Genomic DNA, 26,496 nt, shown 5'->3' on the forward strand with positions numbered 1-26,496 from the left:
AATGCACAATGAATTTTGTTGCTATTAATTTGTATATACACAGTTTTAACAGCTGAATTATTAATGGTATAATTGTTTCAATTTTGTAATTGGTCTCACTTAGGGGGGGCATGTGTTCTGAGTGAACTTAAGAATTGAAATTACAACTTTACTTTTCACTCTGATGATGCCCAAGTTGTATGATGGGTGAAAGCGCTAAGTGAAATTTTATTTGCAGATTGCTAGTTCATTGCTTGTTTTGGCTGTTTCGAGTGTTTTGTCCAATAAAGCCTTTGTTTGTCGTGGAGCTGGGTTGGTCTACTACTTACGAACTTAGAGAAAAACCTTACATACCATTAATAACCAATGTTCTAGCCTACTTAGTAATTCCCAGAAGAGCACAATGTGATGACAGATGATTGCTTGGGCCTACCTATTCTGACCTTTACTCGCCACTACAAAGAATCACCACTCTAATAAAATTATTTTTAGCTACTTGGTCTCCTGTCAAAAACAACTTTGCACCCATGTGAAACCAAGCTGAATTTTTCGTGCTTCTAGAATCCATTATTACTGATCGAATAGTTTTCCATACATCCAAAGCACTTTGAATGGAAAAATGTTTTCTCAATTTCTTCCACTGCTCACAGTGATAGGGTCTTCAGCACTGCAAATTAAGGCAAATGGGCTTTCACAATTAGTTATTATAAAGGAATAATGACCGCCTTCTTCCTAGCGATGACACCAACACCTCTCAATGTGTCCCACCCCCGTCTCACTTAGCTTCTCTTACTATTTTCAGGTAGTAACTTCAACATGTAAGTAATATATAATAAATGCCCTCAATGTCTCTGGTTGCTAAAAGTACTTCACTCCCTCCCTGTGTGCATTTTTTTCTTGAACTTTTTTTTAAGAGCAAGGATTTCTATTTAATTTAATTTAAAATATGTTGCAACACACAAGGGCATTCTTGCAAGTCTAAAGAGTCATAAATTTGTTTTAAAAATGCGACTGGAAGGTTTATGAAAACGTAAGTATTGGTCAGGAATGTTATGGCCAATAAAATGCAGACAAAGCACTCAAATGTTCTGTCAACAGATACCTAACTATTTCATAAGCAACTGACCCTGAGTAGCCAAGAGCTTTTTTTTTTATCCCATACATTGTGAGAATTATTTTATGCTCCTTTGCATTCATGAATTATATTACTGTTTTTAGTATATTACTTCTTTAAGAAGACTACTACAATCATTTATCACCTTTAATTGAAATATATCTGTGCATTTCCTTTGAGTCACCTTATCCTGCATATTGCTCTCATACATCATATTTTTAGAAAGACAATAGTCTCGTAGAGTCCACTTATACATTGAAATCTTAAAGCTTTTGTCACAGCTTCTTCCCCTTTCCCTGATTACACATCCTACATAAGCTCTGTATACACTTTTTTATATGGCTTCTGGGGCAGATACTGTGCCTCTTCAGTTGTACTATGTTTTAGCTCTATCCAGCCAACATTCGCTCATGGAACTGCACACACTCTGAAGTAAGATACGTTTAAGTTTAATTAAATCAAAAGGTGCTTCAAAAAAGTATTAGTTTAAAGGTGTGCACACACACAACAAAGTATTAGTTTAAGGGTGTGCACACTTATGCAACCAGCGTATTGTACGTTTTTTTATTTTTTATATTTTTTTCCCCTAACATATGTTTGTTTTTCAATTGAATTGTACAGGTTATAGGTCACATTAAAGGTGGGAAAAGTTTTGAAATTATTCATTGTAGTCTCATTTTTGTATATCACAATAAACCTGGCATTTTAACAGGGGTGTGTAAACTTTTTATATTAATATTTAATTACTGTATATTACAGCAATTCTGAACAATCCATCAATCAAGGAAGTGGCTTAGAATGGATACACACCATTATGTTAGAAGAAAGTGTAATCTTACTTTTTTATGCACATTGATGTATGAGAACACATTTACTTTTCATGTATACCAATACGGAAGAACAGACTTTAACCTCACTTTTTATTTATTTGTTAGCTTGGTAAGTGAAATGGTCCATTTCAACCCTTTTCAGTTACAATCTGGGCAATAAATGCAGAGGCAATATATAGAGTAGTTTACAGCAGCAAGTCAAGCAACACATTTTTGAGATATAGGAAAAAAACTGTGGTAGTGGGGAATTATCTACAATAACGCAGGGAGGCCATGTAGTGATACACAGAAAGAGACTGGAGGTCAGGACTGAACCCAAAAAGAAATGGAATTCAACAGCAAAAACCTTAACCACTAAGGCACTGTACTGCCCCACTGCTGCTAGGTAATGGCACTGATATTAGAGTATTGTATTTGCTTCTCCCCGTTTCCTCTCTGTTTGTTCTCCAGTACCTTGTAACATTGATTTTAAGTAGTGGTACATGGCCTTGTACCTTGTAACTGTGCTTATTCCATTCTGTGACCATAATCAACCTCAAACAGACAATGACCATCAATAATCCTTCCTCATTCGATTCTAAGTCTTTTAAATTCTCGAGATCAATACTTTCTGTTTTTTTCTACATCATTGACTGCTTCTTCATTCTGGTGACAGCTAAAGCAGTTCTACAAGTCAGACACCAAACAAGTCTTTCTGTCCCTCGACCCTCACTGAGGACTGTTCTAAAGAAGGAAGTGGAGAGACAGTGTAAACAACAGGGACAATGACATGAAGATTATGAAAGGTACTCGCAAAACAACTGAAAAGGTCACCAAATTCCCAGAGTGATACCCATTCTCCTGAGGCTGAGGATATAGCAGTGTTGCAGGCTCTGAAGTGTCAATGCCTGTGTTGATTTTATACCTATTGGAAAGGATGATTAACTCCTACCATTATGCTTAGCATTTAGTAATTATTCTCTGTTCTATACACAATGGAATTTGTTTGCTCTTAATGTACAATGGGAATACACATAACTTACAGCAATGTATCTATCCCCTACTCAGTTCTTTTAACAAGAAAAGTTTATTCCCTGATGTGGAGAGAATAAAACTAGGTTGCCCTGGATGACAAAGTGCCTTTTAATATCACTTCTAGAGAAACAACCATTGTATTTTGTACTTACTCATGCTGTCTGGCCTGTTAAGCTTTCCGGGTGGACTCATTTTTCTGTCTAGTACTTACAAACAATGCTTTTACTAAAAGTAATATTTTTCCTGACAATTTTTGAGACATTTGTATAGTTTTGGAAGATAGGTACAACAAATATGCATGGCAGACTCACAGGGTGATTCAAATACATAACAAAAACATTATTTTGCACTTAACTGAACTATGAACTTAAAGCTCTACTTATGAACTTCGTGGGAACTGCTTCATATGCCACTAGAAGGTCTATACTTTTAGCTGTTCCTAAATTGTACCCTACATAAAAATCATAAAATGTATAAGTTAAAAACTTGAATCAAAATCACTTAAACATATGCTATATATCCACTGCCATGCTGCACAATATTGAAAATCATACATTTTAAGGACACAGTCAGCACATTTCATGAAAACAAGGTGCAAATTGCAGGCTCTGTAGCACAATTTTGCAACAAGTCGCTTAAATCTGTTTGCTGTTCAAATAACCTACTCTTGAATGCATGACAGTTTTCTAATACTCATGACTTAATAAATGCTCTTAGTTTAGAGACATGACAAGTATGTTTAATTAACCAATGTACATCACAAAGAAAACAACAGGCCTCTTAAAATGGGCAATTATTTTGTTTCTCATGAGTGCTGAACATACAGGGCTGCCACCTTTTCACATGCCAAACGTGGAACATTTTTAATGTTGACATGATATTTTGCAGGACAAACAATACCCACAATCAGTACAAACAACTGGAATTCAAGTTTTGCCAAAATACTGAATACTGCCGAATTTGCATTGTTTGCTCTATTTCACATGATATTAGAGCATTCAAGTACAAAACATACTTTTATACAACTATAAGAGGAAATGTAACAAATAATTTGTGTCCTAAAATGTCAGGACATTTGTCATTTTTCATGTATTTTTGCAGGATGCAATGGCCCAAACACGGACTCTCCTACTTAAAGAGGGACAGGTTGAAATTACAGGCATGTGGTCATTCACTGAAATAAGCATGGTCATTGACTGTTAGTAAAAAATCAGTGAATATGATATCAGTTGCATACTTTATAAGATGAAATAACATGCTATAGCAGGTATGTTTTATTACCTTTACTGACACCAGCATCCTTAATACATATCTTGGAATATCTTTGACTCTTTTTTGGATATGCAGCGCCACCTATAAATCCTGAGTATTATCAGCATTTACATCCTTATTAACAAAGTCACTTTGGCAAACCTATGCAGGAAAGAAACTTTTGGCTCAAAGCTAAAAAATATCCCTGTCTACTAGTTAAACAGGAGTTTTTTTTTCCTTTCTTCCACAATGCATGGACCTCATAGTCAGTTATAAGAATCAGCAGTCAGAGGGGGTACAGCACCACACAATAACCTTAGGGCATTGCCACTACCCTCCCTCTCAAACAACAATATGATCTGATGTACTGTAACAGAAGATACAGCTTTCAGTTACAGTATGGTACAGATACAGAGGTTTTTAAGCCTTGCCAATTACATCACAATTTCGAACAGGTTGAAGCTGAAGTTTACACAAGCAAGTTCTCCACAATAGAAAAGACAAAGGTTCACTCTGACAGTGGATGCAGCATACATGGGCAGTTGTTCTGCAGAGAGGGTATGAAGGGCCACAGTGCCAGAGGCTGTAGTGTGTATGAGCAACTGTTACTCAGCAACAAAATGAAGTGATGCAAAGTAGCCCCATGGTGTAGCTGAATAAAGCCATAACTAAGCACCAAACAACCCATATTAGATTATTGTGATTTAAGGGGAGCTCAGTACTGCGTAAGTAGTAAGACACTTAGTCAGAAGGTTGTGTATGAGTGGAGGCACAGATGCACCTCCCGAGGGCACAGACTGCAGAGGTGGCTAGGCTGCCATGAGGGGACAGGAGTTGGGACACATACTCTCCAGCAACAGTATAACACTGCACCAACATCTGTGATCTCCTTACCATCCCTGAACATAGGTCCAGTTGAGCTTGGGGAGGCTAATCTGGGTTCAATAGGCCAGGTGAATGAGGAAAGGAACTGGTGGGAGCTGATATTTAGCTCAGATGTGAAAAAAAATAATGAAGGAATGCAGAAGCAGTGGTTAGACTGCAAAAGGACAGCGGCTCCACAGAAGTGACAATGAAGAGCCACACCACTTTCATCTGCTATATACATTTGCATCCGCTCTACAATAGATGAGATAAAGAGCTACAGTGGCAGGGCTGAATGCACATGGGAGCTGTTCCACAAGACAGAAGATAAAGGGTCACAATAACAATGGCTGCAATTTACATGGGCAGCTGCACGAACAGAATGAAAATGAGTGGTCACAGTAGCAGTAGATGAACTGCACAAGGGCAGCTGCTCCATGTAAGTGAAGATGAAGTGTCACAATAGCAGTAGCTAAACGCATGTAGGCAGCTAATTGAAAACACTGATGATGAAGGACCATGCAAGAAGAGGCTGCAGTATATATAGCCTGCTATTCTGTATAGTGAAGATGAATGGTACAGATTGGAAAAACTGTAACTTTACTGAGGATAAAATTGTTTTCAGTGGAAAGGCAACAAAACTGCTGAAACTGAAACTAAATGTACTTCACACACTTGTGAACATTTGCAGTGCCTAAATGTATTACTTTATTTGAGCATTTGCTTGCTGGACTCTGCCCTCCCCTAAGAGCTAAAAGACTAAGAACATGAAGATCATCATCTCCTGTTAAATACAAAGAAGAACTGCCTTGGACCATCTAAGCAGACAGAAAAAAACATTAGCCAGTCGATGATGCTCTCTTATTTCTGGATTATACAGGTTGACTGCATTCTTGGGCACAGCTCAAACTCTATTCATAGGTTCATACTAGGCTATCTGCCCTAGGGCATTTACAAGCCTAGCCAGAGTCTGTTTGGTTTTCACCACCCATTTTAAATTAATTTTGCTATGCCCTTTTTCGAGGTTAGTATACTGTGCCTCTGTCTAACAGTGACACAGAAGTGATACCAGGGGTAAATCTATGATCTCCCATCCACTCATCAAGATCCCTCTTGAAGAGAGTCAATGAGGGACTCTGCCTAACCTGGACTGGGATTTTATTCCAGAGTGAAGGGAGCCTCTGGGTTATGAATCTGTCCCTCCAGCATGTCCTATTTATTTCAGTGCTGAGGTTCAAGTCTCTCGAGCGTGTAGCTCGATGGGATTTGGATTTTCTGAGGTGCAGCATGTCCATTAATTCCGGGTTGGACATGGCTTTATACGTCAGGCACAGATCGCCTCTGAGCAGGCGGTATGCCACTGAGTAGAGCTGGAGTTTCTTTAACCGGGCAGCATATGGCATTTGTTTGAGTCCTTTGATCCTCTTGGTGAGGTACTTTTGGGGTCTTTCCAGTTGCTGCAGGTGTCTGGTAAGGTACATCCCAAAAGGGGCATTGCACTCAATTATGGGCCTGATGAGTAAAGAGGCACGATGACCTCCCCAGATGTGAATCCCTTCATGATTAGGTGGGCTATATAAAATGTTTTTCTAACCACTTTGGCCACGTGATTGTCGAATGAGAGATTGCTATCAACTCGGGTCCCCAGGTCCCTAATTACTTCTTCCGTACTTAATGGATTACCACGTATGTGATAATTTGTGGGCACTTTGTTTTTGCCAAAGGGGATGACTATACACTTTTTGGCGTTTAGCTTGAGGCCATGGCTCTGGCACCAGTTGTCTGTTTCTATGAGGCCCTTTTGGAGGATGCTTGTGTTGGTTGGAGAGTCGATTATGGCGCCCAGTTTGCAGTCATCTGCGAACTTGGTCAGCCACAGTCCTTCCGTGTTGGCCTGTACCTCCGAGAAACATATACCGAACAAGAGAGGTCCCAGGACTAAGCCTTGTGGGACGCCACTTGTAACTGGTTTGGAGTCTGACATGGCTCCAGCAATTCTAACCATGTGGGTTCTGTCCTTGAGCCAGTTTGCAACCCATCTAGTGACATAGGGGTTTATATTTAAGCTGGTGAGCTTATCTATAATGCCCGAGTGGGGTATTGTATCGAAGGCTTTTGTGAGGTCCGGGTAGGCTGTGTGGACCACCTTCCCCTCGTCAATGGCCTTGATGACTGTTTCAAAGAAATAGACCAGGTTTAAGAGGCCGGATCTGCCCTTAACAAAGCCAAACTGGGTAGGATCCAGTGTCTGTAGGTCCCCAATATCTTTATTTATGAGGTCCATGATGATTCTTTCCATAGCTTTGCAGACCAAGCTAGTCAGGCTTATGGGGCGATAGTTTCCAGGATCTGTTGAGGCACCACCTTTGTGAAGAGGGACCACTGTTGCTGTACGCCACTCTTTGGGTACATATCCTGTAGTAAGGCTGATATTGAACAGTAGTTTTATGTTTGGGTTTAGTTCTTCTTGGAGTTCATGTAGGACGCAGCCTGGGACACCGTCTGGTCCCATTGATGCTGTGTTTTTTGTTTTGGAGAAGGCTGCTCTTACCTGAGCATCTGAGATGTCAGGGGGGCAGCACTCTGCTGGGATAGATATTTGCCATTTTGGTGGGGAAGGGGGGGGGGGTTTGCGCTGAACAATTTCGGTATGGAATTATGCAACTATTTTTGGACTTTTAAGTCAGAAGTAGATAGAAATGCAGTATACATTTTCAGCTACTGCAAGAGACAGATCCAGATAAGCTGTTAGAATTATTCTTTATGCCACCTGTCTAAGCACATTTATTTTGTATTTTCCTTAGACTAATTAAAAGCTGCTAGCATATTTGATTTTACCAAGTGCAATGGTTAATTTCATTTATCTGAAGTAAACAGTTTCTTTATTCAGTTTTAAATGCTTGTGGCTAATTATTTACTTACTATTAGCTTAAGGAATTGTGCAGTGAAACACTGCACTAAACTATTTGCTTTACTTTTCGGTGAGTTTCTGCTCAAGATATTGCTAATCTATAAATATTTAATGGTTGGAGTATTTTAAGTGTAAACAGCAACTGTGGTTTTGATGTGCTAGTGTGTCTGATTGGTGGCAGCATTATCATAAGTGTTGCAACAGGTAGCACAGATGCAGAAGGCTGTGGGATTTATTCCTACACCAGGTAGATGGACTGCTGACACTGTAGTGCAGCATAAGGGAATGCTGCACTCTTGAGTGTATCATCCGTCGGATGAGATGTTAAACCAAGACCTTATCTGCCTGAGTTGGCGGTAGCTCAAGGGGATGTAAAAGATCCAAAGCACCTATCGAAAAGAGTAGGGGTCCTTCATTTTACACAATATAAAAAACAGATGTACATATTTACAGGCACACACATATGTATGTACACACACACAAGCATGCACACAAACACACACACTTCAATTTTTTTTTTTTACTATTTATCATTTTTCTTATAATATCTTAACTGTTGTTCTTCCCTAACTGACCCCCAATCCTTCTTCCACAACCATAATCTAATCTTTTTGCAATATATCTGATAAAATCCATTTTCTATAACTCAAAAATTCATTCAGTCTTGCATTCCAAATTACCCATACTACATAAAATAAATTCTTATCTACCCTTCTCACATACTCTTTCTTCTTGTTCTTAAAATATACATACACAACCACATTCATATCTATATTATATCATTAATATTCTCATAAAATTCTTTAGACATCTTTTTCTAGAGTTTCACCGCTCTCTTACATTTCATAAAAACATGCTCTGTTGTCTACTCCTCCCCACAAAATGAATAGACACTTTCAACTTTCTTTTTATAGGGCATATTCCCCTTTACTGGTAACTTATTTATTATCACTCCCCATTGGAAATCCTGGCACTCTACTATCTTGATAACTTTTTCCTAACTTTACTGGCTTTCACTTCTTCTGATAAAACTTTCCATGGATTTATATAATAACATTGCTTCATCAGGTTAGTATTTTTTCTTGATATTTTTTAATTTCGTCAATTACAAATTCTTTTTCTCTTCTTTTTTTTTTTTTTTTTATTCTCACCATAACAACCAGGAAATGGAGAGGGCCAGAGATCATGACATCAACAGAAGAATCGGCAATATGCAGAAAGTTGCCAGAACATTGTATAGCTGGCGAATAACTCCATGCAAAGCAGGATAACAGTAAAAAGACACTAACAATAATCAGCATCATTCCCTACATTTTTCTTATTGAAATGTAGGGAAAGTTTTGAAAAAGTAATTTTTTTTGTGGGGGGGAGGGGAGAACACAAGTGAAATTTTGAGTATGGAGAACAGCAATAACTGATTCTCAACTTTGCAAAGTTGTGAGAAGTTAACTTTTACCCACACAGTATTTTCTCTTCAGGAGTCATGCTACTTGTGTTTGGCTCTTTATAGAAAGGCCTCTAGAGGGACTAGAAGTGCTTACTAGGATTATAACCAAGGTGACCACACAGAAGCTCATCAGCATCATCCAATACTGATGGCAGACTAATAGAGTCCCTTATTACACAGATTTTCCCCAAATACCTCCTGTGAAAATTTGTTGTCAGCCATGCAATCATTAAGTTTGTTTTTAAGGGGTGCCAGTGAAGTACTTTCTATGACATGTCAGGGCACCCCATTCTAGGACAAGGAGGAATGTATTTGGTTAGGTACTTCTCATTCCACCTGGGGTTGCTTATGTGGCAGGACAGATTTAGGGCTCTAGAATGGGTATTTGTTTTACCGTTTGTTGTACTTAGGTGAAGGAGTTCTAAAGGTGTTGGATCTTTCACAGCATGCAAGGTTAAGCAGCCCATATGACCCTGCATGGATGGACAGGGTTCTGAGCATGTCAGAGTATGTAAGGGTACTGAAACCTGCAATCTCTTTGGTGAGGAAAAGCTGAGGTCTCTCAAGCTGGTTTAAGTACTTACTTAAGTACATATCTAAGAGGGCATTATATTCAAAGGAGGAATAAAATATGACTGTTTTGGCTTTCTGTGGGTTCTCTAGTTTCCTCCCACATACAAAAGACTTGCAGTAGGTGCATTAGTGAGCCTAAATTGCCCATAAAAGTGTACATGGTGTTTGTGACAAGGAAGCCTGGCAATCTACAGCTGTTTCCTACTTGCCTAGCAAATTCTGTGGATATCACTGACTGTTCATGGGATCCGATGCAACCGAAGAGCACTGGATAACCTCTTTGGAACTTGAAGAGATACCATAAAGGATTAGATGTAGAAGGAAGAAGCATTTTCTAGACATGACAGAGATGTGGTAGTTAAAGGAGAGTTTATTGTCAAAACAGGTACACAAGTTAGCACAGATTCTAAGATGATGACCATAAACATTCTGCTTTGCAAAATAACTCGTTTGTACTTTGTGTTTAGCAATACAGAGATTTTGAAAAAAATCTTTATTTTAATTTTAAAACTTTAAAACAGAACTAAACATATGATGGTTTGTATAATAATGGTATACATTACATGCTCGTATAACACAGATCAAAACTATTTACAACTGTACAAAAGTGCCACATAACTTCTTATAAATTCATGAGAAAAACGTTTACATTATTATACAATATACTTGCAATTATTTATCTAAATGTGGAGAAAGAAATCCAACTCTAGATCTGTTAGTTGTGTCAGTGTGTTTCTGGACTAGATTACGCTAGAATATGTTGAATACCTGTTCCCAGATTTCTAATTGCTTATAACTTTTTTATTTTTATGTCAATTAACTATTTATGAGCTAACAAGTGTTTGATTGCCATCTTTGTGAATTCTTCCCAAGTGATAGACAGACAATCCACCCATTTGGAAGCTATGTATAGTTTCACTACTAAAAATAAAGTTATAAGAGTGTTAGCTTGGCTTTTGGATATGTCTGTGGGGGGAATGTGAAGAAGTATGAATTCCCATGTCAGTGTTGCTTTTTCATAGTCTATCTTTTGCAGCTGGATTTTCAGGGAGTTCCATAGTTTGAAACTCCAAAAAACATGAATTAGAGCTTCCTGTGTCTTGCAGTATGAGCAGTATGGTGAGCAGGATGTGCTAAATTTATGAAGTACTGCAGGGGTAAGGTAAGCATTGTTGTTGATCATGAGTTGTGTGTACATTAGTTTTTTTAGTGGTATTGCCTTAGATGTTAAATCTGTAGCCTGCCTCATCTGTTGTTCAGTGATGGATGGGTTATTCTTAGCCAATACTTAGAGAATTGTAGATTATTTTGAAGTTTAATCTCGTTTATCATTTCCCCCTGGAGAGCATTATTTTCCATAGGTATTTGCAATTGTTTATATCTATCGTATTTAAGTTAGTATTTTGTAGGTACCTGGAACATAGTTCTTTGATTTGTCTCAGGATGATTGTGTATGATTTTGGCAAGTTAAGTTGCCTTCTCAACTCTGTACTTGAGCAGTTGTGGTAGGGGTAAAGATATCGGATTCTCTTATCTTTTAGTAATAGGTAGCTATTGAGGTTTATCATTGTTTTATTAATCTTTACGTTCGGATTATTATGTATGGTTTGAAAGATTTCCATTGCTGTCCAGGATCCAAGGGAAATAAACAGCTTTTGAACAGTGACAAAGTGTTTTAGAGGGTCAATGAACTTATATGCAGATATTTCTTTTTCGGTTAGGAAGGGAAGTGCTCTAGGGTTAATATCTAGGGTTTTAATATAGTTATAGTACAGTAGTTTCATAGTATAGTACTAGGCTATCTGCCTTAGGGCATTTATAAGCCTAGCCAAAGTGTATGTGGCTTTTGCCACCCCATGTAATGATACAAAAGAGTACAATTTAAATTAAATTTAGTTTACTGTGCCTCTATCTAGCAATGACACAGAGATGACCCCCGGAGTAAACCTATGATCACCCATCCATTCGCCCAGATTTCTCTTGAAGAGAGTCAGTGAGGGGCTCTGCCTAACATGGACAGGTATCCTGTTCCAGAGTGCGGGAAGCCTCTGGGTTATGAATCTGTCCCTCCAGCATGTCCTATTCATATTTGTGCTGAGGTTTAGATCTTTAGCTCTCGTGGCTCTGATGGATTAGAATTTTTTGAGGTGGAGCATGTCCATTAATTCTGAATTGGACATGGCCTTGTACGTAAGGCACACATCACCTCTGAGCAGGCGGTATGCTACTGAATAGAGCTGGAGCATTTTCAGTCTGGCAGCATATGACATATGCTGGAGAGCCTTGATCCTCTTGGTAAGGTACTTTTGGGGTCTCTCCAGCTGCTGCAGGTACCGGGTGAGGTACATACCAAATGGGGCATTGTACTCAATCATAGGCCTGATAAGGGAGGAATATAAGGGTACAATGACATCCTTTGATCTGGATGTGAATCCCTTCATGATAAGGTGGGCAAGGTAGAAGGTCTTTCTAACCACTTTGGCGAGGTGGGTGTCAAATGAGAGATCACTGTCAATTTGGATCCCCAGGTCGCTGATTACTTTTTCCGTACTTAGTGGATTACCACCTATGTGGTAATTTGTGGGTACTTTGTTTTTTCCAAAGGGGATGACTATACATTTTTTGGCATTTAGTTTAAGGCCATGACTCTGGCACCAGTCGTCTGTTTCTGTGAGACCCTTCTGGAGGATGCATGTGTCAGCTGGTGTGTCGACTATGGCACCTAGTTTGCAGTCGTCTGCGAACTTTGTCAGCCACAACCCCCCTATGTTTGCCTGCACATCTGAGAAATAAATGCCGAACAAGAGGGGTCCCAAGACAGAGCCCTATGGGACTCCACTTGTGTCTGGCTTTGAGTCTGACATAGCTCCTGCTATTCTGACTTTGTGGGCTCTGTCCATTAGCCAGTTTGCAACCCATCTTGTGACAAATGGGTTTACATTTAAGCTGTTGAGCTTGTCTATGATGCCTGAGTGGGGTATTGTGTTGAAGGCTTTTGCCAGATCCAGGTAGGCTGTATGAACTGCTTTGCCTTCATCGATGGCTCTAGTGACGGTTTCAAAAAAGTCCACTAGGTTTAAAAGACAGGATCTGCCTTTTACAAAGCTGAACTGGGTAGGGTCAATTGTCTGTAGGTCCCCGATGTCTTTGTTTATGTGTTCCATAATGATCCTTTCCATAGCTTTGCAGACCAGGCTGGTCAAGCTTATGGGGCGGTAGTTTCCAGGGTCTGTAGAGGTGCCACCTTTGTGGAGTGGGACCACTGTAGCTGTACGCCAGTGTTCAGGGACGTATCCTGTAGCAAGGCTAAGATTAAACAGCGTTCTTATGTGCGGGTTTAGCTCCTCTAGGAGTTCACGTAGCACGCAACCTGGGACACCGTCAGGTCCCATGGATGCTGTATTTTTAGCTTTGCTGAGGGCAGCTCTCACCTGGGCATTTGAGATTTCAGGGAGGTTGCATTCAGCTGAGATATTTATTTCATCTTTTGGGGGAGAAGGAGGGGAGAAATTTGCACTGAACCTGTCTGCCAGTATGTTGGCAATATCTGTGGGTTCAGTGTATTTTTTGCCATTATGAACTAACTCTGCACATATCTGAGGGTTTCCGCCCAGGTTTCTAACATAACTGAAGAAGGCCTTGTGATTATCTTTAGTGTCCTTAGCGATTTTTGTCTCAAAGTTGACCTTTGATGATTTTATTAGCGAACGTAGTTTTTTGCTAGTGCTGATCAGGGATGCCTTCCCTTTATGGGATTTTGCTCTGTCTTGCAGTAGCTTCCTTCTCTTGTTATAAAGTTTGTTTATGGCTGGGGTCCACCAGATAGGATGCCTGCCTTTGGTGGAGAGGGTCTTGGTTTTATTTGGGATTGCATGTTCCATGCATTCTTGGAGATGCCCGTAGAAAGCATTTGTGAAGGATTCAGCAGTGTGGGATGTGGTTTCCACTGGCCCAGGGGGCTTGAAGGATACCATTTCAGTCCTAAGGAGTGTAAAGTCGGCTTTTGAGAAGTTTCTCACTGTGGTCTTTTGTTCTGGGGGTGGAGGTGGGATATGAATATATAGGGTTATTAGTTTATGGTCTGATCTCACTAGTGAGGGGTATACTTCCGGTGTTGAGCATTTTGTCCCCATGTTTGTGATGATCAGGTCAAGTATATTATTTCCCCTTGTGGGGGAGGTGAGTAGTTGTTCCATCGCATTTGAGTTGATGAATTCCAGGAACCTTTGGGCTAGGGTGTTGGGGCTTGAGTAATGCACCCAGTCTATGTTTGGGCAGTAGAAGTCTTCCAATATGATGGTATTTGGTGAGACATTCATATCCTCCAATGTCTTCAGGAAGGCTGAATGGAGTTCCTGAGATTGCGAGGGTGGTCTGTAGCATGCTACAAGTTGTATAGCAGTTTTGTCTATGGTTAGTTGCACATGGATGGTCTCCGATGCTTTGTGCATTGCCACTAACCTGGAGGTGTGGATGTCTTTAATGAATATGGACACTCCCCCTCCTTTTGTGGTTCGGCCCAGGTTTTGGGGCCGAAATGCATGATACGAGGTATAACCTGGTAGGGTTGGGGTGCTCTCAGGAGCCTTGAACCAGGTTTCAGTTACTGCACAGACATCGATGCTCTCCATACCGAGGTGTGCTTTGAGAGCCTGCATCTTGAGATTTAGACATCTGGCATTGAGCAGCATTACCCTTAGTTTTTTTCCTTTATTGTTTTCTAAGGTAGTGGGTTTGTCTTTTGAGCCTTGCCTAAAAAAGGCACTATGGGGGGTGGCAAGAGCCTTAGCCAATATCCGGAAGCCCAGTGGTGACAGGTGCAAACCGTCCCTTTCGAAGCAGTGTGGCTTGTCCAGCATGTCATCCCAAGCAGACAGACAATGGATCCCCCTAGAATGACACCAGTAATTGAGCCAATTATTAAAGCTGATCATCTTGTCTTTGTATTGTGGCATCATTCTTGGTGAGGGCAAGATGCTGCTCAGGGTCTGGGTCATACCGGCCTGGGCTACATAATCAGAGAGCTCCTCTATGTCTCTTTTCATGTAGTCCAAGGAGGTACGTCTCAAGTCATTCACGCCGGCATGGACAATGACGGAGTCATATTTGTACTTGCTTTGGAGTGACCTGAGTGCTTGTGTTACGTGGCGGATCCTAGCTCCTGACAGACAGCTCACCATTACCCTCTCTTTGTTCAGCCTGGTAAGCGGGACATCAGTGTGTCTACATCTATTACTAGTGTATCAGGCATGGTGTTTCGCCTTAAGAGCTGTGATTGTTTGGCACACTGACTTTGTGTACTATGTGTTGCTTGTGCAGAGTTTTGAGGTGGTGTTTTCTTGGATGTCTGCTTTGGGAGCCTCTGTTGTTTCGGTAAGTTTTTTATTAGAGCCTCCGAGTATGTCTTTGTGTTACTATGTGTTTGGTTTGCAGTTGTGGTTGGTTTATGTGAGACTGGGTTTGTTGTGTGTGTGGTGACCTTCTCCTCCTGTCTGGTCTTGCTAGTCCTGTGTTGAGAGAGTTCAGCCTCCAGTTTGACTATATAGTTGCATCTCTCACATGTGTTTGTGTTTGTTGGGAGGAGGAGAGGGTTGTCTGTGTACATGAGACAATTGTAACATTGTCTCAGGATTCCCAGATTAACCAGCTGAACTGGAGAGGACGTCAGTAATATACCACTCGACATGCCAGAATAGTATAAGGGGGTGATATGTAACTGGGTCAGAGAGAGGACTTTGAAGAGAAGTGGGTATTAGCACGGGTTGTAGGTGGAATGTAGTGCTTAGGTTAGTTTAAGGGTGCTTCACTTAAAAGAAAGTTTTTAGGAGCAAGTGCTAAGCTTATGATAAAGCGAATAGACTGATTTTGTTGAAAGTAGAGCTTTCTTAAGGGAAAAATTGAAGTGCAGACTTGGCGGAGCCAGGAATAGTTTAAGCCTGTTTAACCGGCGCGCGCTATGCGCACAAACGTGCAAAGCTGTGCAAACGCGGAATTTAAACAGGGAACTTCAAAAGAGCTGGAAATGGTCCAAAACGACCAATTGCTACAAGCTCTTGTGCTGAGGTCACTCCTTCAGGGACAGATAGGCTGCTCAAGGCTCCCCACTCCCACTGGTGAGCAAAGAAACTTCCTTCTATTGAAGTAAGGCAATGGACAACACAGGAACTACACCACAGTCCAGAATACAGCATAGCCTGTATACTGGTCTAAACTAGTCGAGAAAGGTGGGAAAACAAGGATTTGTTTTTTTTTTTTTTGTTTTTTAGTTTAAAAAGTACACAGAAATGCAAAAAAAACAGTATTAAATCACTTACACAGGCTAGCTCACTTTAGTGGGTAGCCTCAACAGTTAAATTAAACAACAAACTTTCGACCAAATGTAACTTTAAGTGCAGATAATGTACAATGCAAAAAAAAACAGGTAATAAAGCAGTTTAAACTTGTTCAAAGTAAGAAAAGGAAGGTTTCTCAGGTAAAAACAGCAAAAAAATACACAGATCAGGAAAGTAGTCACTTTTCTCAATTCTCTGCTGCTAGCGCCACTCTGCAGGACCATGAGGAGCTGTTTCTGAGTAGTATAGCCAGAAAAAAACACTCAGGGGTGGATTTTAAACAGGGAACTTCAAAAGAGCTGGAAATGGTCCAAAACAACCAATTACTACAAGCTCTTGTGCTGAGGTCACTCCTTCTGGGACAGATAGGCTGCTCAAGGCTCCCCACTCCCACTGGTGAGCAAAGAAACTTTCTTCTATCCAAGTAAGGCAATGGACAACACAGGAACTACACCACAGTCCAGAATATAGCAAAGCCTGTATACTGGTCTAAACTAGTTGGGAAAGGTGGGAAAACAAGGATATTTTTTTTGTATATTATTAACCATATCGGGGTCCATGTGTTGGGTGAAGGGGTATATTCTGCTATTTTTAGTATCCTGCTGCTGTTGATAATGATGTAGTATAATCTGAAATATGATAAGTTTAGTCCCCCTTTTAGTTTTGGTAATGATAACTTTTGATATGAAATTCTTGTTTTTTTAGGCTCCCAAATGAATCTCGCTAGGAATGTATGTAGTTGTTTGAAGAATTTGTTGTGTATTATTACTTGTGTGGTCATGAATGCATATATTACTCTAGGTAGTATGTTAATTTTCATTACAGAGACTTTAGACAGGAAAGGTAGTTTGAGATTATGCCATCTGTTGCAATCTTGCATTATATTTTGCCATTTGTTCAGAATATTGTCTTATTGGAAGTCTCTCTTGTTTTGAAAAAAGTGATTCCAAGATATTTCGTTGAATCTTTTAACTTTACTGTGTCTATATGGGAATAATGATATTAGTTTGGGGGGACTTAGAGGAAAAATATGGGTTTTGTTAAAGTTAAGCTTGCAGTTTGATATATTAGAGACGTGTTCAATTGCTTTTAGTAATTTGGGTATGTCAGAGCTTGGGGTGGTGAAACTGATGTTTAAATCATCAGCGAAGGCAGTGAAGAAGATTTTAGAGTTAAAGATAGTTGGGTGGTTGTGATGTATAGAGGTTCAAGGTAGAGATTAAACAGGAAGAGGGACAATGGGCAACCTTGTCTTGTCCCGTTTTTAATCATGACTCTGTTTGATAAGGTTCTGCTTATGTATAGATTTGCATAGGGATTGTCGAAGTATTTTAATTGTTTGAATGAACTTACTAGGGAAGTCAAAGTATGGTAGTAGTTGGAGTAAGAAAGTTAGATTCACTCTGTCAAAAGCTTTATGGGCATCTACCACCATCATATATATATTGAAGTTTTTTTTTAGGTTAGCAAAAGTTATCAGGGCTTCCAGAGTTAGGGTGTTATCACTGGTCTGTCTATATGGAGTCAATCTGGATTGTTTTGGTGAAATGATATTAGTTATTCTTCATTCTAATGGCTAGTATTGAAATGAGTATTTTGGCATCTAGATTTAATAATGAGATGGGTCTGTAACTGCTGGGGTCTTTAGGATCTGACTGATCTTTCAAAATAAATATGCTTTTCAAGGCAATGAAGTGGATATCGCTGATTTTATTATTTATTATATAGTTTAATATGTGGTATAATATTTTGGCAACAAGAGGAGTAAAGCATTTGCAAAATTCTGAAGTAAGGCCATCTGGACCTGGAGCTTTGTTTATTTTTATTTTTTTGATTGTGTCAGTGATTTCATTTAGTGAGATTGGGTTCATTAGAATTTTCTGTTGATTAGTATCTAGTTTAGGGAAGACTATTTTTTGAAGGAAAGATGTTCCATCTCTTTCTGAGGTTGGTAAGATTTGTTCTCCATAAGTCTGAGTGTAAAGTTGTTCGAATAGGTTTATTATTTCCTGTGTGTCCGTGTATGGTTTGTCTTGGTGATAAATTTCTATTATAGTGGGTGTGGATTTGTAAAGAGTAATTAGTCTCGCTAATGCTCTGGATGGCACTTGAATAGTCTTGGCATACTTAGCGAGATTTCTCATTTCACGGAATGATAGATTTTTTGCTTCTTTTATATATAAATCCCTTTCTGTTTTCTGTAGAAGTTCTTCGGTGTGTTTGTTAAGATCGAACTGTAGTTCCTTTTCCAGTTGTTTTATTTTCCCTTTTAACACTGATTCCCTCTTTTAAATAGTTTTTATAGTGTGTTGCTTTGCTAATCAAAAATCCTCCGATTTGTACTTTTGTCGAGGTCCATTCAATATCTAATGGTGATTACAAGTTAGAGATATTTGCTGTTGAGTTTTGGAGTGTAGTTATACTTTCCATCACGTCTTGTTCTGTCAGTTGATTGGGATTAATATCCCATTCAATGTTTAAGGTTATTTTTGAGTGGTCAGAGAAAAAGCTGGTATGTGTATAGCTTATGTTCATATTTAAGAATATATCAGAAATTAGGAAAAAAGCAGTCCTCAACCACATTTTGTGACATTGTGAATAGAAGGTGAAATTTTCTAATTTCTTATCTTTCCTAGTATATTTGAAAGGATCAAACAGTTTGAAGTCCTGTTTAAGCTCTCTAATTGCTAGTGTGGCCTGTTTGTTGTATAGTTTATTGGGGTTAGATCTAGCTTTATCAGGGTTTTGGTAAGAGTTCCAGTCCCTACCAATGATTATACAGTTATCTTTGAATTTTGTTAAGACTGCATATAGGGACATGATAAAATGCTGTTGGTTATTGCAGGGTGCATACATATTAAGCACCATCACTGGTTTTGGAATGGCACGTTTAGTGTAGGTTACATAGCACCATCTTCCATCTTTATTGGCATCAGTTTTAATTATTTTACCTTGAAATTCTTGTTTAATTATTATTGCTACCCCCGCACTGGTAGTTTTTTCCCCTGATGCAATAATTTGTCTTATCCATTTTCTATTCTCTATTTTTGTCCATTGTTCTATTGTAAGATGAGATTCCTGAATAAAGATAATTTTGGCTTTGGTTTTAAAGGTAAGATGCAGAAATAGATTTATTTTTTCTTTTGATTGTAAACCTTTAACATTCCATGATTCTAACTCCCACATTTATCTCATTCTTGTCCTTAATGTCATGTGTCGTTAGTATAAAGTGTATGAATAGTTATCAATGTAAGCTTTTTTTGCAAGATTTTTTTTATGGCACCTATCTATTCCCATCCCTACCCAATGCCTATCCATTTTCTCCCTGGACCAAGAATACTAAGGGGAAAGAAAGGAGCCTTTTTTATGGGACTGACATTTTTCTTCTGTGAATAAAAAAAGTGTTCTCTTTGTGCAGTATTGCTGCAGTGTCATTCCCCTTTGAAGTACTAATAACTACATTGTAGAGAAAGCCTAACATACAAGTTCTCGAAGTGGCACACCTTTAAACTAGTTCCTAGACCCTTCATTCAAAGAGTTAGGTTAACAGTGTTATCCAGATAATCTGATTGTTAGTATAGTTTAGGCATAAAACCTTTTGAACCTCTTGTTTTCCTTTAACTTGGTAATTATAAAACATATAGCAGAGAAAGAAGAAACATCCTACTTTTAACAGTTTAACAATTTTTAACGCATTTCTACAACATGCACATCAGTAAAGTAGCTTGTAATAATCTCTTTTATGTTAATTAGTAGCTTCTAATAATCTCTTTTATGTTAATTATTTATCAGTTCCCTTCTCAGACTTTCACCATTATTTATTGCTGAGTAAGCATTCACCGTAAAACAGTTATCGGAAATGCAACCTGATTTTTGTATAGATTTCACCAAAAAGTTAGAAGCGTTTTATATAACTTCTACTTTCAATGGTGACAACATAGCTAAGGCAATCAATTGGCCCTTGGGCCTTTACTGCTATGTATTTTTTAAATCAAATATAGTGAGAGGTCTACACAGCAATCCAATTTCCTGTTTGACATTTAACATACAAGATTTGTCAATCATACTAAGTAGTGTAACATGCATATATTTACTTGCTTTAGTTTATGCTATTTTCTTCAGTGAGTGCCTCCTCTGAGAACAGGCCTGCTAAAAAGGACAACATTACAACATTGCTAGAACAGCTGCATCTCAATCAATTATCAGGCACACTTCCTGAAGTGCATGTATAACTTATTTTGAATTGATTGATGTTCTTTCTGGTTTGACATGTCTATTCAAAGTGTGACAGAGTTAGAACATATTCCATCATGACATGCAATAAACTAGCAAGTTAAATATCTGTATTGTAGATGAGACTTAGAATAGCAGGGGAAAAATATACTTAAAATAAGCTCTAGTCCCTTTCTACGCTATGCACCTTGTTTTAAATCACTTTGATTATTAGCTAATGTATTTACAAATGCCATTTGTAAATTGACAGTCATTTTTTTTTCCTGATGACCTTGGGTGCATGATGCATTGCCTTAAAGTGTATAATCCTGATGGTTTCTTGCTTCCCAGACCTTCCTTGGCTTGATTTACTTGAATGATGCTTTTTGCTGCCATATCTTGTTTCCTGGTTTCATATGGCAGCTACCAATTTCGTAGGGGGAAGGCATTTAGCTGTAAAGTCCTGGGAAATGGTTCCCATTAAATTGGGATGTCTGGCAAATGGATTGCGCGTTCTTAGCTCCTACCCCTTAGTTTTAAATTTCTTTCTCACAGTGTGGTTGGCCACGGTGATTTGGAAGCTTAGAAAACAAGAAGCCGATGAAAACAGATGATCCACGACTAGAGTGACTTCAAAACGGATGGAAATTCACCTGTTGCTCATTTTTCTGTATTTCTTTCTTCAGATTGTTTCCAGTGAAGGTATTTCCCTGAAGACTCCTTGGAAGGTTTCTTTTGCCTCCTTTGGATTATCGACCATGTATTTTATATCCTGAAAGTAGAATAACAGAGCATTTGGGTACATCATTTGGAATTTTATTTTTTTCCCCTATCAGGTATTTACAGAATGGTGACAGCTGCTGTCTGGCTTGTCTTATTTGGATGGGTAAGTCTTGAGCAAAGAAGATCTTATTATTGTTCCAGGTAAGGAAGCCTTTCTTTTTTGCAGTAAATAGGATTTTTGAAACATTCTGATAGTTTAAAAGTTTGATATATACAGATCTGGATTATATACAGGTCTGGATTTGTTTGTTGTTTGGACTTCTCAAGGCTCGGTGGGCTCTTTCTATTGTTATCTGTTGTGATTCTTCAGAATCCTCAAGTAGTAATTTTAGTATTTGTTTAATGGTCATTATTAGGTTGCTGTGTGTAATAGATTCAGGAATTCCTCTGATAATTATATTGTTTCCTCGAGAGCATGCTTCAAGGTCTATTAATTTAGCTTACATGACTTGAATTTCCTTTAGATTAGAATCTGCTTTTTGTTGTATAGTGTCTATTTTTATTTCATTTTCCAGAACTTTAGTTTCCGATTTTTCAATTCTGGTCAAAATTTGGTTGAAGGATTCTCTGAATGTTTTGAATTGTAGAGATAGGTCTTCTATTGCTTGCTGTATAGGTAGTAATGCATTTATAATGTCCTCTAGCTTAGCTGTCTGGTCTGTTTTATTTTTAGATAGACTTTTTGTATTTTCCAGTTGTTTTGCCATCCTCCATCTTTTTGTTGCATCTTTTTCAAGTGAAGCTAAAACTAAATATTTGTTTTTTGTAGTAGAAGTTTCCATGCTGTTTTCTTCCTTCAACATTTTGCAGTTTAGATGGATTACAGCTTTTCAGGTTCCCTGTAGGGCCTCAGCACCACATGGCATCAGCTTTAATTCAGATCTTGAATAATCCTTCTAGCTTTTGTTTTCCGCTTATTTTTATTATTTCTTTTCTTGCTGCTGTGTATCTTAAGTAGGTTCCTTGTAATATTTTTGATATTTTTATTCTACTGTACTTCCTGGAAGTGTGTTTTATTCAGGGTATTTTCAGAGAGCTAGGAATAGCAGTGCCTACAGAACCACAGCCATCTTGTTCTCCCCAGCAATACAGAGATTGTAATCTTGTACACTGAAGGTATAGTTGCTCAATAATTTATCTTTGTCTCCTTTTCGTGGCCTTTACATTAAGCCTACAGGCCTTACAAACATCAACTAGGAGATATATATTTTCCATATTACTGATGAGAGCCACGACTTCTTGGTTTTTTGTCTACTTTTTCATGCATCTTGTCAGTCTGTTCTACTTCTAGGATCCCATGTTTTTACTATTCAGTCTTGTGTTCATTATGTAATATATATAAACAATACATGTAACATTTTACATAAATGGTATGTAATATTTTGTTTTATAAATCTTTTTTTGTAAAAACTACTAAGTGTTCCCCCTAGTGGGTACTCTAACTGTTCCAGGGTGTTTGTATTACAGTCCAGGAATCTCTAAACTTCTGCAGCAGTGACAGTGTGTTAGCATTGATGTCATTTGTAAGAACTGCAATATTTATTAGCCTGAGAGGATATGAGTGACACACTACTCTGCTTTGCTAAGGATGCCCTGCACTCTGTCTCCTCTAGGGTTTAGATTACTGGCAAAGACATTATCCACCCCCATAGTGCCATTTTTAGGTAATGTCAATCTGAAAAAACCTAACATATCAGAACAAGCACAGGAAAAAAGTGAAAGGTGTTACTGATCAATGCTCTTGAGCGTAAACATGAAAATCCACTTCCTACAAGCCATTCTCAGCCTGGAGGATGTTGACATCTGTGTAGTGACTGAAACACGGTTTAAAGTAACTGACAGCATTCTGGCTGCACAGGGCTATAATGCCTTCCTCACATTTAGACCAGCTGCTGCACAGGAAGGAAAAAAGCAGGAACCATCTCAATCTTCATCCAGAAGAGAATCACATCAAGGCTTGCAAAGTAGCATGATGCACTAGAGGTTCTTCATGTCCAAATAACCATTGGAAAGGTCCCGTACCATATATTAGCTGGAACTAGAATCACTCAGTATTAAACCCAATACCATTTAATACCACCACCACCAATGAACAAGCACAGTGTTGTAGAACTATTTATTCAATAGCCTAAAAGAAACAAAAACAACAAAAAAAAGAAAAGCAATTAAATGGTCATCTCACAGTTTGCCACTTCATTGACATTTTAATATCAACAGGGTGTCCCATCCCCAACTGTTAACTTCTCAGAATCACACAGTGACAGGGACTAATGTTCAAGTGCCTGACATATGAGGCAAACTACACTAAAGGGAACAAAACACAATCACAGTTTTACTTTTTTAACTGTGTTGCTTCTTCCCAAACATGCCACTGATACTGCCTCCCTCCATTCACCCACACAGTACAACACATTTACACGTCACACTAAGATAGTCAGATTCCCCTAGATCACTTGTTCTAATTTGGCCAGGCCTAGTACCTAGAAAAGTATTCTCTTTTATGTTTTGTCAGAAACTAAAACTGCCACTGGTTGACATCCTTATCACGTACCCTCTACTCCTGAGTCAACCCACCCATTCTCCAATATCCTTCCTACCCTTCTATATCTGCATATACATCATAACTCTCAATCTCTTAGCACAAGAAATCTGGACAAAGCCAACAATAAAGGGGGGTAAAGACCCCAAAACTGGGAACATTTTTAAATATTGCTTTTATAAACTTAAGAAGTTGTTAGAATAAAAGGTTTTGTGTTACCATGTATTTTCTGAAAGATATTAAGTCTGAAACTCAAATGTCTGACATTATTTAGTAAATTCAATCTTCACTGATTTGCCAGAAAACCACAAATTTTATGAGGAGCGGGCTAAAATATGGACAGTTGAGAGATATGACATACATTTGTGCCGTTTCTAACAGAACCTAAGCTGTCTGTTTGCTACATCTAATCCCATTAGCCGCTGCCTCACCCCAAGTTTCAACCTACATGCTATCCTTTTCTTTTCAATCAACCCGCTATCTCATGTTTTGTTTTTTTTTCAAATCTCTCATCTGAATTTCACTCATTCTCAGTTGCATCACTCTGACAATGAAGAAGTATTTTCTTTGGTCAGTCTTAAAAAATCTATACAATTAATCTCCCAGTGATGTCATTTCCAACCTCTGTTATTCATTCATTAAATTAATCCCCTTTGTCATTCTTCTTATTATTAAATTAAGACGGTCTTTTTTTACTTTTTCTTCCAGGGGAAACAGGTTTATCATTTCTAATCTATCAATCAATATTAGTTTCTTCCATGCCATTTAATATCCCAATAATGCCTCTCAGGACCTCCTTGGTCATTTTCAGAACTTATGTGGCCTCCAGTACTGTGAACAGAGTTCCATGCATGACGTTAAAGGACACTGGATTAAGATGAATAACCTTCAGCTCCACTGAATGGATTCTCCTAATAATATTTCCCATTGTTCTATTTAATTTTGCCTTCACCATCTCCATGTTTGGAATTGTTCATTGTCCATGTTAAATAACCCCAAATCCTTCCCTTTCCTAGTCTCCTGTAGTGTGACGCTATGCCTTATGTGCTTATTCCTCCAATTCCTCCTTCCAAAATGCATCAGTTTACACCTTTTTTGCTACTCAAGCTCATTTATTTCAAGTTTAACACATCCTTTTGCAAACTCAAAACCAAGAAAATAATTGTACCTGTTTTAGAATAAACTGTCTTTCGGCTTTTCCTGGTTAGGGGTCGCCACAGCGGAACTCCGGTCCACTAATGATTGGCAGTAGATTTTTACGTGCTGGCTTGCCGGGTCTAATGCACAACCTTCAATGAAGGAATGCCCATTCACGCATGTCGACACACAGAAGACACTAACTGAGAATCGAACATGCAACATCTGTGAGGCGACAACGCTACCGCAGCACCACCACCGCCTGTTTTAGAATAATCTGTGAAAATAATGATTTTATTTTCTAAACCCATGAACTAATATGAAGCAAAAATGCAAAGTAACACTGGTACTAAATCTTGCCTGAATCTCACTCATTACAAACTGTAAAGAAAGGCTTTGACCTTAGCACAAATAAGAAAACTTACACCAGTGGTATTAATAAAGCTTAATGAATGGCTCACCTCTTAGGACAGTGACTGTGGCAACATTTATTAAAAAATTAGAGAGCATGTAAATTTCACTTTCAGTATTACTGTTTCTAAGGGGTCCAGAGGCCCCCACTATAACAAGCCATGAGAACTAGGGAGAGCTAAGAATGGAGGAACCAACCCCTCCATTACCAATGCAATTACAAAAAAAAAATACAGTTTGCAGAGATGCATAAACATCTGGTAAATTTACAAAGACCAGAGCACAATGCACACAGCTCTAGCACACTGAACAGTCACTATTCATTTTAAATGGCTACACAAGGGTAGCCACATTAGTTAGCTAACATGCTTTTGGGAGGACTTGATATAGATGTGGTGATATGCAAAAGCCTCCTTTTCTGTACTACATTGTGTTTGAGCTCTCTGCATTGCACAGATGTGGGACGAAGAGGAAAAAAGACATTGCAGATGGGTACTTAGAATGTAAGAACAATGCATGGATCGGCGAGTGGGAAGATTCTAGGGAAAAAGGAAGTAGATATAGAAAAGCAAGGAAATAGCTTATAAAACATCATATTCAAGCTTTTCATGCCAAAAGTAACCTTTCTGCAACTTTTTCCCTGTAATAAATGATCACATTATGAATGCTATGACAGTCTCATCATGGTGAACATTTTTACTTTTTGTACCGCAAAAAATAGAGAGCCTTATGTGAAAAATCTGTTAGTTATGTTGTTTAATTTTAGTTCTGGATCTAAGATGTACAAAATTAACATTTACATGATTAAAAACTAGCAAATGAAAGAAACACCTGGTGTCACAATACTGCTCATTTAAACTCCTTTTCATTACCTTCTTTCTGTCTAGCACTGTATCAAGGTCCCTAATTCTCTCTCAAGGCATTTGCTGTCACAACCCCTGTCCTGAAATCTGTCGATAAGCTTTCCACCGTCAATTAAATACTGTACTTCACTACTAGCATTTCTTCTTAAAAGCACAAATTGGCCTTTGGGGATGCTACAAATTGTGCCCAGCATGGCAGCTATTATGTCTACGAAGAGTATTTGTCAGTGTGTAGG

This window comes from Protopterus annectens, chromosome 6.part0 (genome assembly GCF_019279795.1).
Source record: "Protopterus annectens isolate FY-2018-M chromosome 6.part0, PAN1.0, whole genome shotgun sequence".
NCBI classification, from domain to species: Eukaryota; Metazoa; Chordata; order Ceratodontiformes; family Protopteridae; genus Protopterus; species Protopterus annectens.